The 17,226-nt window shown below is 40.9% G+C and overlaps 1 non-coding gene across 1 annotated transcript; it reads left to right on the top strand.

The window, feature by feature from the left end:
• Positions 1 to 211: 211 nt before the first annotated feature.
• TRNAC-GCA lies at positions 212 to 283 on the top strand. The gene has a single exon. It is a non-coding gene; the product is annotated as a tRNA-Cys (tRNA).
• The last annotated feature ends 16,943 nt before the right edge of the window (positions 284 to 17,226 follow it).

The following is a 17,226-nucleotide window of genomic DNA, read 5'->3' as shown; positions in this document are numbered from 1 at the left end:
CTTTTTGTTTTTATTTATTTATTTATCTTATTTTTTGGCCATGCAGCATGTAGGATTTTAGTTCTCCGACCAGGGGTCAAACCCATGCCCTCAGCATTGGAAGTGTGAAGTGTTAACCATGGGACCACCAGGGAAGTCTCTCTTATCTTCATTCTTTTATTTTATATTTTCTTTTCTTTTTTTATTCTCTTTGTTAGGAGATTCTCTTGCTTCCCTGCTAGCTCAGGTGGTAAAGAATCTGCCTGCAATGCAGGAGGCCCAGGTTCAATCCCTGGGTGGGGAAGATCCCCTGGAGAAGGGAATGGCAATCCACTCCAGTATTCTTAACTGGAAAATTCCATGGAAAGAGGAGCCTGGAGGGCATGGACAGAGGAGCCTGGTGGGCTACAGTCTATTGGGTTGCAAACAGTTGGACATGACTGAGCAACTAATATACACACACACATACACACACAGGAGATTCTTTTAGGTTTATTTCCCAATCATTCTGATAATTAAAAATTTATTTTTGGATTGTTCCTTTTAATTGTAGTACTGAATCTCACTGGGCTTCCCAAGAGGTGCTAGTGGTAAAGAATCTGCCTGCCAGTGCAAGAGATGTAAGGATGTGGGTTTGATCCCTGGGTGGGGAAGATCCCCTGGAGAAGGGAATGGCAACCTACTCCAGTATTCTTGCCTAGAGAATTCCATGGATAGAGGAGCATGGCAGGCTACAGCCCACAGGGTTGCAAAGAGTCCCACACTACTGAAATGACTTAGCACTGTTAGTCACTCAGTCATGTCCAGCTCTTTGCCACCCCATGGGCTGTAGCCCACCAGGCTCCTCTGTCCATGGAATTCTCCAGACAAGAAAACTGGAGTGGGTTGCCATTTCCTTCTCCAGGGGATCTTCCCCACCCAGGGATCGAACCTGGATCTCCTGCATGGCAGGCGGATTCTTTACCACCTACACTATCAGGGAAGCCTGCACTGTATCTCACTATTATTTCATGTGGCATTGCCTCAAATCTCTCTGAGGATATTAATTAGCAATCTGCTCTGCCTGTGAATCGCCCATTTCTAATTGTTTGTGTTGGTCTTTCTCTTCACGTTGTGGGATTCCCTCAAAAGTCTAGTAAATTTTTAGTTGTTTGGTTATACTTAAGGATGAGGCAGTAGAAATAGGTGATTGGGAGGTCAGTGTGAGAGGGCAGAGCTTGTCAACTTGTGGCTTTTCTTTAAGGAGAGTGGACAGGAAGTTGGACTTTACCAAGGAGACTGCAAATGCCCTACACTGACTATCCTAGTTTTTCAGTTTGTCTACTTTTTAAAAAAATTAATTAAGTTGTGCCGGATCCTGGTTGCTGTGGGCAGGCTTTCTCTAGTTGGAATGAGCGGGGGCTACTCTCTAGTTGTGATGCGCAGGCTTCTCACTGCAGTGACTTCTATCATGGAGCACAGGCTCCAGGCGTGCAGGCTTCAGCAGTTGCTGCACGTGGCTTCAATAGGTGCAGCTGTTAGGCTGCTGAGTGTGGACTCAGTAGTTGTGGTGCATGGACTTTAGTTGCTCCCGGCATGTAGAATCTTCCCGGACCAAGGATTGAACCTGTGTCTCCTATATTGGCAGGTGGTTGGATTCTCATCCACTGGACCACCATGAAAGTCCTGTCTACTCTTAAAAGAGAAGAACTCTCTTATTTGTTTGGAGTAGGGAGGCAATGATTAGACAGTATCAGATGACTAGAAGTTTTGCATGAGGTGGAGGCAGGGAGTAAGGTGGGGGACAACTTTTTATTATTCCATCAATCTCCCTGTTTTCGGCCCCTCATTTACTCCCACTTTCTGGTACTTGGCATTTCTGAGTTGGAAGCCTCCCTGGAGTTGTTCAGGGGAGAGTTCTCCTTCTTTAGCTGAGGCTCCTTCTATGAGTCCTGTAGACTGTTGCATCCTTCACCCTGTTTCATCTCTTGCCAACTTCTTAAGTATTATTTAATGTCTTTGAGAAATTCATCAAAATCCATGACCCATTGATGGATACTCTCACTCTATTGTGATGGATTTTAAAATATTTTTACTATTATTTAATGAGGTCTTATAAGGGAATGACAGCAGTGTGGTCTGAATTAGACTCTGTTTTGATAGTTATAGTAGAAAGATCTTGGGTTTGTTGACAGATCTGGGTTCCAGTTATATGAAAGTAAAAGTGAAAGTCACTCAGTTGTGTCTGACTCTTTGTGACCCCATAGACCCTACAGTCCATGGAATTCTCCAGGCCAGAATACTGGAGTGGGTAGTCATTCCCTTCCCAGGGGAATCTTCCCAACCCGGGGATTGAACCCAGGTCTCCCACATTGTAGGCGGATTCTTTACCAGCTGAGCTACCAGGGAAGCCCAAGAATACTGGAGTGGGTAGCCTATTCCTTCTCCAGCAGATCTTCCTGACCCAGGAATCAAGCCGGGTCTCCTGCATTGCAGGCGGATTCTTTACCAACTGAGCTACTAGGGAAGCCCAGTTATATAGTTATATGCCACTTTATCCCTTCGAGCTGTGGCTTTGCTATTATGTGGAAGACAGGAGAAACACTGAGAAGAGTAGGCTAAACAATTTGTCTGTCTGAGGCCCAGGTCCCTCACTTTTAAGTCTTTCATGCAATTCATGAGCATCTACCCTATACATGGTTTTGTGTTAGATGCTGGAAAAGCAAAGATGAAGTAGTTATAGTCCCTTCCTGTCAGGTATTTGGGGTGAGGGTTGTTGTTTTGTTCAGTTGCTCAGGCATGTCTGACCCTTTGCAAACCCATGGACTGTAGCCTACCAGGCTCTTCTGTCCATGGGATTTTCTAGGCAAGAATACTAGAGTGGGTAGTCATTCCTTTCTCCAGGGGATCTTCCTGGCCCAGGGATTGAACCACGTCTCTTGCATCTCCTGCGTTGGCAGGCAGATTCTTTACCACTGTACCACCTGGGAAGCCCCAGGAGAGGCTACTATGAAACTTATTTCAAAGGCAGTATCCACAGAACTTGGTCACTGACAAAACATGAGAGTTAGGAGAAGATGGAGTCAAGATTGGGTGGCTGAGCCCCGATGGTTTGTTTGTCAAATCTGGGAGTACACAGTGAGTGTGCTTGGGTGGGTGGAGAGTCAGAGAGTGAGTCGGTGTTGAAAATGGTGCAGTTGAGGTGACTGTACAATATCCAGGTAGTCAAGTCCAGCAGTGGTTGGAAAGATGAGTCCGCAATGCGGGGTACAGATCTGAATTGGAGGTACAGAGGTGGGAGTCACTGACTCACGAGGAAAATGAAATTGTGGGGGTGGACATGAAGAGAGTATATGGTAGAAAGAGAGCCAAGGTCTGAGTTCTGGGAAGCATCAGAATTTATGAGGACCTTGCCTAAAAGTTGGCTGATGACATCCTTGAGAAGAGGTGGAGGGGTGGGGGCGGTGGGAGAAGTTAGGACTATTCTAGCACTGCCCCTGGGCCCTATGGTATGTGGGGCTGAGGGCTGTAAGGGGAGAGCAGGTCTCTGAAAGGCAGGAGGTGAAGGCTGGGGGTGAAGGAAAAAAGAGTTATCCCAGAGATGAGGACTGCAGGAGGAAGAGGGGGAAGGGGTGGCAGAAAGGAGAGCATTCAGGTTTGTGGTGGCAAGAGGACGCTTGACTGAGAGCTGAGTGACCAAGGGCACCATAGAAGGTGAATGAGGGAGGGGAAGGAGCCATTCCAGAGTGGCTTCTCATGTGGCGCATATATGCAATGGATACTACTCAGCCATCAAAAGGAGTGAAATGATGCCATTTGTAGCAACATGGATGGACCTAGAGATGATCATATTGAGTGAAGTAAGTCAGAAAGAGAGAGACAGCTGTCATATGATATCACTCCTATGTGGAATCCAAAAAAGTATAAAAGTCGCTCAGCTGTGTCTGACTCTCAGTGACTACATGGACTGTAGTCCACAGGCTCCTCTGTCCATGGGATTCTCCAGACAAGAATACTGGTGGAGGTAAGCCATTCCCTCCTCCAGGGGATCTCCCCCTCCCCAGGGATTGAACCCAGGTCTCCTGCATTGCAGGCAGATTCTTTACCATCTGAACCACCAGGGAAGCCCATGTGGAATCCAAAATATGATACAAATGAATTTATTTACAAATCAGAAACAAACTCACAGACCTTGTAAACAAATTTATGGTTACCAAATGGGAGAGGGGGGACGAGGGGTAAACTAGGAGTTTGGGATTAGCAGATGCAAACCACTGTATATGAAATAGATCCTACCGTATAGTACAGGGAACTATCTTCAATATCCTATAATAAACCACAATGGAAAAGAAAATGAAAAAGAGCGTCTAGGTATCTGAATCGCTTTGCTGTAAACCAGAAACTATCACAACATTTTAAATCAAGTATACTTCAAGAAAAAAGAAAAAACGAAGTGGCTTCTTTTCTCTCAGCTGTTTTCAGTCCCTAGTCTGCTCGGGTGCCTGCAGGTGGTCGTCAACCCTTATGGATCTGCAAGGTTGGACCTGGGTTCCTGAAGTGTTGATGGGCAGGAACCACTGTATACATTTACATCTACGTATTTGGCTTCCCTGAACCTGAGGACAGATGTGGAAAGAGCAATCTTGGCCAGCCAAAGTAAGCAGAGAGGCTTGCAAATCCAATCCTTTCTGTTTTCACTGGAACGTCAGAACCCAGCTTCATTCCTCCAGGCTGCTCTGGTCCAAAAGAAATGGACCATCTCTATTTGAGTAGAGCGTAACGACTGCATGCCACATATCTGATGGGCTGGTCTAGAGCACCACGCACCCTGGTCCCTGGCCACTCCGGAGCCCTCTTCCATACCCTGTGCCAGTGTCTTGATTGGTTTCTGAGTGTCTCCTGAACTTCTCTCAACAGCTCATCCAGTATTATTTGATCTTCTTTGCAACTAGATAAAAGGGAGGCTGGGGATCACACAAATACGAAATGGGAGAAGTAGAAAGTATTGTATTAAACTTTTCTTTCATTAAGAAATAACTTCAAACAGATAGAAACATTCCCAAAATAATATATTTGATACTTTCTGTACCCACTGATGGTTCTGTAAGACTCTACTGAAGAACCAGGCTTGTCCCATATCTTTTATTTTAAAAATAGTTATTTTTCTTTCTTTGGTTGCGCCAAGTCTTTGTTGAGGTATATGGGATCCTTAGTTGAGGCATGCAGACTCTTAGTTGTGGCGTATGGGATCTAGTTCCCTGACCAGGTCAAACCTGGGCCCTTTGTGTTGGGAGCTCCGAGTTTTAACTGCTGGGCCACCAGGGAAGCCTCTGGATTTTTTTTTAAAGAAAATTTTCATATATCCAGCTGAAGCTTTCTGTCTTCCTTCCTGATGTTTCCCTCTCCCTGTCTCTCTAGAGAAAACCACTATTTGAAGTTGGTATTTATTATTATCATGTAAATGTGTATGTTTTCTCACATATATTGTATTAAAAACAATCTCAGTATTATTTTGCATGCTTTCAAGTGTTGCATACATGATACGAATCTCTGCGTTTCTTTTTTATTGTTTGGATTCCATCTGAGTGCATTTAAGATATCCATTGGAGATCACAGACCATGTTCACTTCAGCTTGCCTCGAGCAAGCCAGTTTTGTCAGCTCTGACATGAAGTGCTCATAGGCTATGAAAGTTTAGTGGCTCACAATTCTATTCCAGTCCTAGTAACTCAGAGCTCCAACTCCTTAGCTCCTAATGTGGGTATTGAGGTCAATTTCCTTACTTCCTTGGATAATGTTACAGGCTTTATTATTGGAAATTTGTCTTGGTCAAGGCTTCCTTGCCAAACCATTCTGTATAATGAATGAAACATGTACAATATTTTCCATAAAGAGGAGGTGGGGGTGGAGGATGGGGAGAAATGTAGACCAACCAAGAAGTCAGAGGACATAAGAATATCAGAATCTTCTCAACAATGTTTGCAATAGTCTCAAGGTCCTTTATTACTCCTGATTCTTCTTGATGAGTCTCTCTTCTTTGGCAAAAAGAGCTATCCTACTATTGAATTCAATAGGAAGTGGAGTGTTTGGGCTTTATTAAAGGTATTTCTCATGTTTTGCCAATTTTCCATGACTCAAAGACAATGAAATAAATAATCACAGCTATCTTCATCAATGACAAGCTCTTCAGCTTCTGTAACTGAATATACAATGTATAATGTAAGGTACATGTTATCTGCAGACTTCCCAGTAACAATGGATGTGTTCAGTATCTATATTGTACAGTAATAATAGCTATAAACCACTAGCCACATGTGGCGATTGAGTACTTGAAATGTGGCTAATGTGACTAAATAAATGAATTTAAAAATTTTATTTATTTAAAAAATAATTTAAATTAGAATGCCCCACAGACCTAGTGACTACCACATGAGACAGTACCATTCTAGAGCATTTAGACCAATATGTGTTGAGAGAGCTTCAACAAGTCTCACATTAAATTACAATGGATTTATTTGCTCTCTAATTTCCCAAATCTGTAGTTAACATAAGAAACTGGTTAGCTTGGAACTATCGTACAGAGTATTTTTTCTCCAAGAACTTCTGCTAATCTGTTATTTGCAGTCAGCATATTCCTGTGGGTTTTGTTGGCATTGTTGAGTGCCGGGTACTAGGGGCCCATCTGCTTGCACTGTCTTGTCCCCGGCCTCATGACTCACTCGGTCCTCATCATGCCCCAGCTCTGCTAATTCTGACTCCTTTCAGCTCAGGTTGTCCTTAGCATCCCTCAGCTCCAGCACAGCCTCCCTCTGAGAGATGAGCGAGAGTGGGGATCTGGACCTACCAGACGCTGATTATAGTCCTGGTTCTGGACTATAAAAATGTTCCAAATGGGACAGTGGTATAAAGAGTCTTGGAGTATATTCTTCACCCAGATTCCCATTTTTTCACACGGTTAGTATTTTACCACCTTTGCTTTATTCTTCCTTCCCCTCCTTTATAGCTATATCATCATCTATATCAGTATCTGTGCTTGTATCTGTTCTTTTTCCTTCTTTTCTTCTTTTTCCTCTTCTTCTTTGTCTCCTTCTTTCTGTTGTTTAGTCGCTCAGTGGTGCCTGACTCTTTGCGACCCCATGGACTGTAGTCTAGCAGGCTCCGTTGTCTGTGGGATTCTCCAGGCAACAATACTGGAGTGGGTTGCCATTTCCTTCTCCACTCCTTCTTTCTAGCTCTTTCTATATATTTCCGCTACAAACAGGAATATTCTGTTATATAACTATAGTATTATTATCAAATCATAAATTAGCATGAATACAATATTATTATCTATTCTATAGACCTCATTCAAATTTTTCCAGTTGTTCCATTAACGGCCTTTATAACATTGACAACAAATACCTCCTGATCTACTATTCAACCCAGGATCATAGGCGTGTTTTTTGGTCTCACTAGTCTCCTTTAATCTAGAAAAGTTCTATAATCTTTATCTTTCCATGGTCTTGATATTTCTAAAGAGTGTAGGTCAGTTATTTTGTAAAATTTCCTTCAATTTGTATTTGTCTGATGTTTCCTTGTGATGAGATTTAGCTCATACATTTTTGGCAAGAATGTTACAGAAGTGATGGTATGTCCTTGTCAGTTATTCATATACAGAAGAACAGGATATCATTTTTCATTTGTGATTGCTTGCTTAAGATCTGCCAATTTTCTCCATTATAAAGTTTTTATAATTAATAAGTATCTCTGGTGAAATATTTTGAGACTATCTAAATATCCTGTTTTTGTCATAATTCTGCCCATTAATTTCAGTATCTATTTTTCATTCTTACTTGAAATACTGTTGTGGTTGCCAAGTGGTGATTAGCTAATCATATCATTCTTTCTGTAGTTGACATTTATTTGTTGACATTCTATTATAAGGAAGTTAAAAGAAAAATTTTTGTCTATATCTCTATCTATCATCTACCTCTCTATCATATGGTGATCTATTTCAATATAAACTCATGGATTCTTATTCCTTGACACGAATTTTACTCTATCACTGTCACAGTTTATTATGAGGCCAAAATTTCCCAGATGTGAACAGTGGGAATCCATTCATTCTGGTTCCTTTTTTAAATATCTTGCAATCTTTTTTTGGAACAACTTATTACTCTCTGATACAACAAAATGTTCCAGTCTCACCTTATATTTTTTGTGTGTGTACCAACTCTGGAAGCACTCATTTCTTTAATGAGAACCAGCTTTCATTTTGATGATCACATGTTGTAGAGTGTAGAGGTAAAAGCCAAAGGAAGGAGCTGTAACAGTAAAAGACAGCCTAGTGTATGAATGAATTAGAAAAATATACTGCTTTATGGATAGAAATAGCAAGGAAGCTTGCTCGTCTGTGTTGGGTTAAGGGAGAAAATTTCTCTTGAGATTTCCTAACCATAAATCGGCACTCGTTCAAGTTTGTAACTCAAATTTATACTACCTGCTTGACTCTAAATACTTTTAGGTCAAATTTTATTTTAAAATAGGTCTGGATTGGTAATGATTCCAGAAATTTGGAAGAAGCAAAAATAAATCCTCTTTGGAGAAATGCAATCACAACAAAACCCTCAAAGTTTTCCATGAATAAAGTTCAGAGGAATGTGGGCTAAGAGACAGAATCAAAAAGCATTTAAGGAGACAAGGCAGCACTCTGAGCAAAAGCCAGCAGGAACAACAAACCACAGAATAAGGCCAGCAAAATTTTTAGATATAGGAATTATCTAATACGAAATAGAACTTAAGCATGTTTAATATATTTAGAGAAAGAAAAATGGTAATTAAAAATACAAGGTTAAAGTTATTATGAAAAATAAACAGACATAGTTGAAAAATAACCAAATAGAATTTTTATGCAAGACAAATCTAAAAGCTGAAATAAGAAAACTCAGATGATTGTTTAAATTTAAAGAGAGAATTAGATATGGGTGATAAAAACATGAACAGGAAAATAGATCTGAAGAAACTATTCAGAATGCAAAACAGAGAGATGAAGTAGTAGAAAATATGAAAGATAGGTTAAGAGGCATGAAGGACAGGGTGAGGAGGTCTAACTTATGTCTAATTGGACTTCTAGGAGGAAGGAGAACAAGAATGAAAGAGAGGCAATTTTTGAAGTGATATTGAATAATGATTGAAAAATTTTCAGAATTGATGAAACGTGTGCATACTGCAGTTTTAAGGTCAACGTATTTATAGCAATATAAGCAAAAATTTCCTTAGACAGATAGTAGTGGAACTGAAGAATACCAAAGACTTTGGCTAGGTCTTAAACATTGCCAGACTGTAAAGACAGATTAAAGAACCTTTCTGTTAGTAGTTCTTATTACGGTGCTCACAAACAAAACAAAATAGTACCCATAAAACATTGGAATAATATTAATATCTTCAATATTCTGAGAGAAAATAGCTGTCATCCTAGAACTGTATATACAGTGAAACTATCAGGAGGGAAAGAGGAAAAAATAAAAGTATTGTTTGGTCAAATGAAAAAATCAGAGACTTTTTGATTAACAGATTTTACATTAAGGAAATTCTAAAGATGCACTTAGGGTACACAAAAATTTGATGGTCTACTGCAAGAAGGAATGAAATAGATCTTTAAATATGTGGCTATCTATAAATAAATGATTGCGTTTAATAAAAATTAATGTCTAAAGATGTATAAAAATTATAAAACAAGTAGAACTGAAATATTGAACAAAAATAAAAACAGGTTTGGAGTATATGATTAGATTAAAACAGTCTAAGTTCTTATATTTTTTAAAACAGGAGTATATGTAGACTAAGTTTTAGATATGTCAAATCTATGGGGTGATGTCAGCAAGATGGACAAATAAGACATCCCTCTCTTGTATTATCCCCTTAGCCACCTGTCTATGGAGAAAGTGTCTTTGTGGGAGTTTGGGACCCAGCACCATATGCCAAGGGATCCAGGGAAGACTTGTTCATCAGATAACAGGCATACAGACTTTGGTGAGGGCCCTCCTCAGCTTGTGATTTCTCCCAGAAAGTGAGTGAGAAAGAAAGTGAGTGACCACCCAGCTTCCCAAGCTGTGTGGGATGCTGCCACAGGGGTCCATTTCTCCTTTGTCCCATCCAGAGTACTTAGTAGTGAGTTGAATGATTGTAGGTGGGGGCAGTAGAGGAGAAGCTGGGAGAGAGGCAGGTGGGTCTGGAGGGCACTGAAAGGACATGGATCCTACTAACTGCATCTTGACCTGTGGGACTCCATAAGGAAACCCATCAATGAGGCCCTGGAGATGCATTATGAATACCCCAAATGGCCTGTTGCACCCCCAGGGCTCTGGATGCCTCACCCACACATTTCCCCATCCTGTGGCCAGTTCCTTGGGCATGCTCATGATGGTGGTGTGAGCAAGCCTTGGCAGATGGCTAGTTGAGGACACACAGAAACCTGAACCATACTGCCAGGCCAGGGAGAGACTACAAAGCTGAGCTTTAGTTCTACTCTGAGAGTGAAAAAGAGGTTGTCAGCACTCAATCTAGTGTACTGCAAGTTTGAGAGTAGGCATACAAAGTTAAGAATCCTGCCACAAGAGGGAAAAATACGGGTAGAGCAGGAATATCCAGGTAAAACTGGTCTGAGAAAACCTCAGAATCCCTAGCAGGGCTGGTGGAAGTTAATTTTCTCCTGAAGTCAATTTATGAAGACCAAAGGAGGTGATGGCAAGTTCAAGTGCAAAGACAGCAGTGCAAGCCTTCAGGGAACATGAGATATCAAGGAAATATGATGTCACCGAAAGACCAGAATAATTCTTCCAGTGACTAATCCCAAGATACGGAGATCTGTGATTTACCCAAGATAGATTAAACAAAAAAAAAGTTTTAATGAAACTCAATGAGCTACAAACAAACAAACAACCCAAATACACAGAAAGATAATTTAACAGAGTCAGGAAAACAATGCACACAAAAAATGAGAAGTTTAACAAAGACACAGAAATCATTGAAAAGAACCAAACAGACACTCCAGAGTCAAAGAATACAATGAATGAAATAAAAAATGCAGTAGAGAGCATCTACAACAGACTGAAGCAAGCAGAAAAAAAAATCTTTGAATTAAAAGACAATAACTAGGAAATTATCCAGGGGAGAACAAATTTAGAAGATTAAAAAAGAGTGAAGAAAACCTACATGATTTTTGGGTCACAATCAAAGGAAACAATCTGCAAATTACGGGAATCTCAGAAGGAAAAGAGAGGGAGAAGGGCATGGAAAGCTTATTTAAAGAAATAATGGCTAAAAACTTCCCAAATCTGGGGAGAGATTTAGACATAAATTTCATGAAATGAATAAGTCCCCCAACAAACTCAACATAAGGATATATTCTCCAAGACCCATTATAATAAAACTGTCAAAATCAAAGACAAAGAAAGACTTAAAAGCAGCAAGAGAAAAGAAGTTTGTAACTTAACAAGGGAAACCCCACAAGCTGTCAGTGGATTTCTCATCAAAAGCCTTACATGACCAGATTGAACCCACAGAAATGCATCTCAAGGGGCTTTGAGGAGCTCTAGTTCTTATGTCTCAGAGTGGAAAGAATTCAGTGAGTAGCAAAGTGATAGATAAAAAGTGATTTATTAAAACAGGATGCTTGTGAAGTCTACAAGTGAGTGGGCAAGAGGGCACTTGTTATCTGGAGAACGTAGTTACTATGTTTTATAATCAGAGGGAAAGTAAGGAGGGGAAAAAACCACCTTCTTCTTCATTCTTGTGTAGGTGTCAAGCTTTTATCATAAATTTCTCCTCCACGATGGGTGGGGGAGTTTTTTTCTCCCTACATGGACAAGTCAGGACTGTCATGGGGGCAATGGAAATGAGCAAAAGGAGGTAACATATATTAAAACATAGTAAATCACCTCAGGTTTCAGTATAATTTCACCTTTTCCTTATGTTTTTGTTTTTGGTGTGCAACAGAGTGGCATGTCCTAGGAATCACTGATTCACTGAGTTCACTGGGCAGCATGTGGGTCTCATTTCACCAATGTTTTATTGTTTTGGGGCATGCTTCTGTTGCATGGTTTTGTTGCTAACTAAGCCTTCTTGGTTTTGTGGTTAAGCAAACCTGCTTTCTTGAGTGATCATAAACTTACTGGGGTCTCTCATACTTTTTTCTTATGATCCCTCAGTGGAATTAACTATTTAATTACGTTACTTTGTCCCTTTACTCTGTTCCTGTCAAAAGCCTCCTTCTACCAGTATCCCATCCCAGTTTTACCATTTGTGTAAGTTTTAATAATTATATCACCACAGCATGCCAAGGGCTCTCCATTCTCCATTTACCATCAGTGATGGGGTACTCATTGCCCAAGGGATTGCTGTAAGTCACCCAGCTACAGAATTCAATGTTAGAGTCTGCTTCCTAAGACCGTTTCTGGTGACAACTGTCTTAGATTCCTTGAAACAGAGTTGATGAGCTATGGGGTGGGGGTGGGGGGCGGTACTCTCAGATTAAAAGTAAATAAGGGAGGATTGAATAGAGGAAGAAGCTGATTTTCATTGTAGCTGTAACTGAAGCCTCACCTGACTCTAAAGGGATCTCTGGAGCTGACATGGTTCTTCTGAGTTTTCTCAGTTTGAGACAAGAGGGTTCTCTGCATCTATGTATCAGCCTGTCATTGGCATGGGCTCACCCAGGAGGGAGCGTAACCTTGGCCAAGGCCAAGAACAAGTCCTAGTGAGGGAATTAGCTGTGAGCTGCCAGTAGCTAATATTCCCAGCAGCTGGGGGTTGGTATGTCATTTGTTAGCCTTGAGGAAGGGTTCTTGGCAGAGAACCATACTATCCACTACAAAATTTCATAATATTGAGTGAGAAAAATAAGATAAAAATTGCATTTATTCTATGACTTCGGTACTTTACAGTGGGAATATGTAAAAAATGACTGGAAAGAAACTAAACTGTTTAAGAGATTTTGTTTTGGTGTTGGGATAATAGGTGACTCTTATCCTCCCACTCCATGAAACACCATCTATGAAACCATCCATGTGTATTTATAAACATACATGAAAAACCTTAGAGAGTCTTATGGAAAACATAAAGCCATCCCACTAATTCCTGTCTATGAGCTGTTCAAATCAGTCGTAATGAACATCACTGTCAGTTGAGTGGATAAACATGCTGTAGTACATCCAAACAATGGATTATTATTCAGCAATAAAAAGAAATGAGTTATCAAGCCATGTAAAGACATGGACTCTTAAATGCATATTATGAGATGAAAGAAGCCAATCTGAAAAGGCTACACACGCTGTATGATTCCAGTTACATGGTATTCTGGAAAAGGCAAAACTATGGAGACAGTAAAAATATCAGTGTTTCCAGTGTTCAAGGGGAGAGAGGAGGAGGGATGAAGTGAAGCTCAGGGAATTTTTAGGGTGGTGGAATTAGTCTTTATGATGCTGTATGATACATGATGGATACATATGCATTTGTCAAAATCTACAGAACTGTATGGCACAAAGAATGAACTCCAATATAATCTGTGGACCTTACTATTGATTTATCAGTTTGTCACAAATGTACTACCCTAATGCAAGATGTTAATAACAGGGAAGATTGTTCCAGGAAGAGGGGATATATGGAAACTCTCTTCACTGCTCATTCAAAGATAAAGAAAGACAAAGAAGAAAGTGAATGTTCGTTTTTGTAATCTACCAAAGGCAACAACATAAGCAGCCTTGAGATGGAAGATGACAGGCTCAGCAACCCGGGGTGAGATCTACTTATCGTGGACTGAACGAAGCCCGCTCAGGCAGTTGTGAAATCTCAGAGCCCAGATCTACAGATGAACAGCTGCTTTGTTGATGAATGCACTAATGGGTACCATGACAGCCTGACTCTGGATTCTGGATTCTTGCTGTTTCCTCAATGAACCATGACACGACTGTTGAGTCTTGCTCTGTGCACTTACAGAGTGGCAGGGAATCTGGTCCTGTGATAGGACATTTGATAAACAAGGCAAACTGGAGCTGATTCTTCTGGTGACTGCCAGCACTGGAGCCTTTTTTCCCTTTTGGCACATACCCTAAATTCCTGGCATCTACTCTTATTTTTCCTCCCAGGCAAAAAGGACTTGACCTCAGCTGACATAGAATGTGGAGGAATGTGTATGGAGTCAGTGGATGGAGTTAGTGAATTTGCAGGGGAATTTATTCAATACCACCCAGTGAGGGTCCACAGTTTGAATATCTGCTCAAAGGCAGTGGGGGAGGAAGAACCTCTTTATCACTGCTGGTTCTTGGAAGTTAACGTTGTCTCAGATACAGCTTCCGTTTCTTCTGTTGATTTGCTTTAGCTTGGGACTTGTTGGGATTCTTCATTTGTACGTTTATTCACTCAACTACAATTGATTAACTACTGTTGGTTGGGCACCATATGCATAAATTACTACTGGAGGACTACACTAATATACAGTCTACTTTAGTGTCAGAGTGTAGGGTGTGAGAGGACCCTTTTATTTTTCTCTGTTTCTTCTTGCTGTGACCATGAAAGTGAAAGTGAAGTCGTTCAGTCATGTCGAACTCTTTGCGACCCCATGGACACCAGGCTCCTCCATCCGTGGGATTTTCTAGGCAAGAGTACTGGAGTGGTTGCCATTTCCTTCTTCAGGGAATCCTCCCGACCCAGGGATTGAACCCAGGTCTCCTGCATTGTAGACAGACGCTTTACCGTCTGAGCCACCAGGGAAGTCCATAGAGAAGACAATTCTTTCCTGCCTTCCATTCTTCTTTTTGCCCTTTTCTTGATTTTCCCTGAGGGTTGATTGGCAAGATAACAAGAACCTTCCATTCACGGACAGGCCTGCCAAAGAACAGTCACCATTAATTAGAAGCAAGAACACTTCTCTTACATTCTCTCTCCCTTTTTGAAAGTCCATCTGGAATCTCTTTCTATGTAGTGGAGATCTGAAATCTTTTTAGTATTCCATTTTCCCACTTAGAAATGTAGTACATCTCTCTTTTTGTGAAGGATAATTCATAAAGTTTTATAGTTTTCTTCTTATAGGTTCTGCACATTTTTTGGTTAGTTTTTTTCTAGTTACTATATATATACACATATATGTGTATAATTTATACATAATTTTAAATTTTCATAATTTATATATATTTCTATTATGAATGGACAGGACTCTAACAGGTATGCTCATTGACTGTATTGGTCATGTCCCTGTCTAGCTCACTGACCTCCTTTGTCAGCTGTAGTAATTTTTAAGTTGATTCTTATATTGATCCACTGTTGTTATTTTAGTTGCTCAGTCATGTCCAACTATTTGTGACCCTGTGGACTGTAGCTGGCCAGGCTCCTCTTAAGTTGATCCATTATATGATCTGCAAATAATGACAGTTTTTTCCTTCCTGATTTTTATAACTGTTTTTAAAACTTTTTGTTATTGCACTGGCTAGGACAGTAATGGTTATGGTTAGAATCCTTTCTTGTTTTTTATTTTAAAGGAAATACCCCTAATACTTCAACATTAAATATAATGTCTGTGTAGTTTTTGTGGATATGTTTTATCAGGTTAAGGAAGCTTTTCTACTTTCCTATTACTAAGGTGCAAAGGAAATGAGATTTTTTAAAAAATCAACTACCAGTTACTATTAATTAGAAGCAAGAAAACTATATCCAGGACATAGTCCTGAATGGGATCTATTTGTTTTTACTAATGGTTCAAGACTAAATAAAGGTAATACTCTTTTAAGAATCCCCTAAAAAAAAAAAAAAAAGAACCCCCTAAAAGCAAATATTGAAAAACCTATAAAGATGCTGATCTAAATAAAAAAGTTTAACATTTTAGAGAACTGATAGTCTCAGCCAGTAATATGTGTAGTGGTCCGGGCTTTTTGAAAAGGAGTCTTTGTTTTGGCAGCTTTAATGGGGCAAATGGAAATGCCTGACGAAGGTAAGACATGAACTTGAATTCTCCTGGAGCTCACTGCAGGTCTAATCCTCATAAGCAGGGATTATGTCATCAGAGCAGATACAAATGTGAGTGAGTCTGAAAGTCTGTTCAGCTTCATGGAAGCATACAATGCAAAGCCATGGAAACAAAACACGTGTTGCATAGACACTGACAGTATTTCTGTGTTAGCACCAAGAGGTGCTCGTTATATCCAATATTGTATGGAGTGGAGAAGGCAGCCAGGGGTGGTGTTAGAAAGGAGTTTGGGTATAAAATAGTTGCATGCCTATTTGAAGCAGGAAAGAAAAATTCTCTTCCCAAAGGGATGACTGGGAACCACATTACTATTCTTGAGGCTGGGTTTACTCACCCAAAGCTTAAAGTCCATCATCATGGCCACCATTTGGAATGAGAGGAACTGAACAGGGTCTGTCTGGACTTTCCCTCAGATCCATCCCATCAGTTATCAGTACTGTTTTCAGTGAAGGCATGCCCAAATGTATAGTTGTTGCCACCAGAAGTTGAATAATCCTTTGGTCATTTGCTATATCCTAGTAATCATACTGGGCTTCCACAGTGGCTCAGTGGTAAAGAATCTGCCTGCAATGCAGGAGCCACAGGAGATGCGGGTTTGATCCCTGGGCTGGGAAGATCCCCTGGAGGAGGGTGTGGCAACCTGCTCCAGTATTCTTGCCTGAAGAATCCCGAGGACAGAGGAGCCCGGTGTCCACAGTCTACAGGGTCGCAGAGCTGGACACAACTGGAGCACTGAGCTCACACGCACGGTGACCTTACTCTCATGTCTGATGTCTTTACCAGCAGGACCACAGAGCTGAATCAGCACCCGCACCCCCGGGCCCTAGATTTTTGACACTGGAATTAATTCCAGGTGTGCATTATCAGAAAATTTGTAGTCTGGTTTGACAGCTCTTCCTTTTTCCCACTCTTGCCTGGAATCACTCCTTTCCTATTCCTGTCTGAGGGTCTCCCATTGTCTTCTTTCCCACCCTTTGGAGCCTGCCTCGTGAACCCCAGGGCCAACCCTGCCGAGAAGAGGCTGCTTCTCAGTCACCTGAAATCCACCCCAGCTGGGGGGAAGCCTGATCCTTCAGGTTCAGATAAGTGTGAAAGCTTCTGCGTCACTTTTATCTATGAGGTACTCTGCATTCACGGGGACTATTTACCTATTGCCACAAAAGCTTGGATGGAAATGCATGTTACCATCAATTTCAAACTGGTCTTTTACAATGTGTACGTGTGTGTGTGTGTGTGCTCAGTCATGTCCAACTCTTTGCAACCCCAGGGACT

The sequence above is a fragment of the Cervus canadensis genome, chromosome 5, assembly GCF_019320065.1.
Source record: "Cervus canadensis isolate Bull #8, Minnesota chromosome 5, ASM1932006v1, whole genome shotgun sequence".
Taxonomy (NCBI): domain Eukaryota; kingdom Metazoa; phylum Chordata; class Mammalia; order Artiodactyla; family Cervidae; genus Cervus; species Cervus canadensis.
Note: the sequence above shows the minus strand (reverse complement) of the source record. Positions and strands in the feature narration are given on the sequence as shown.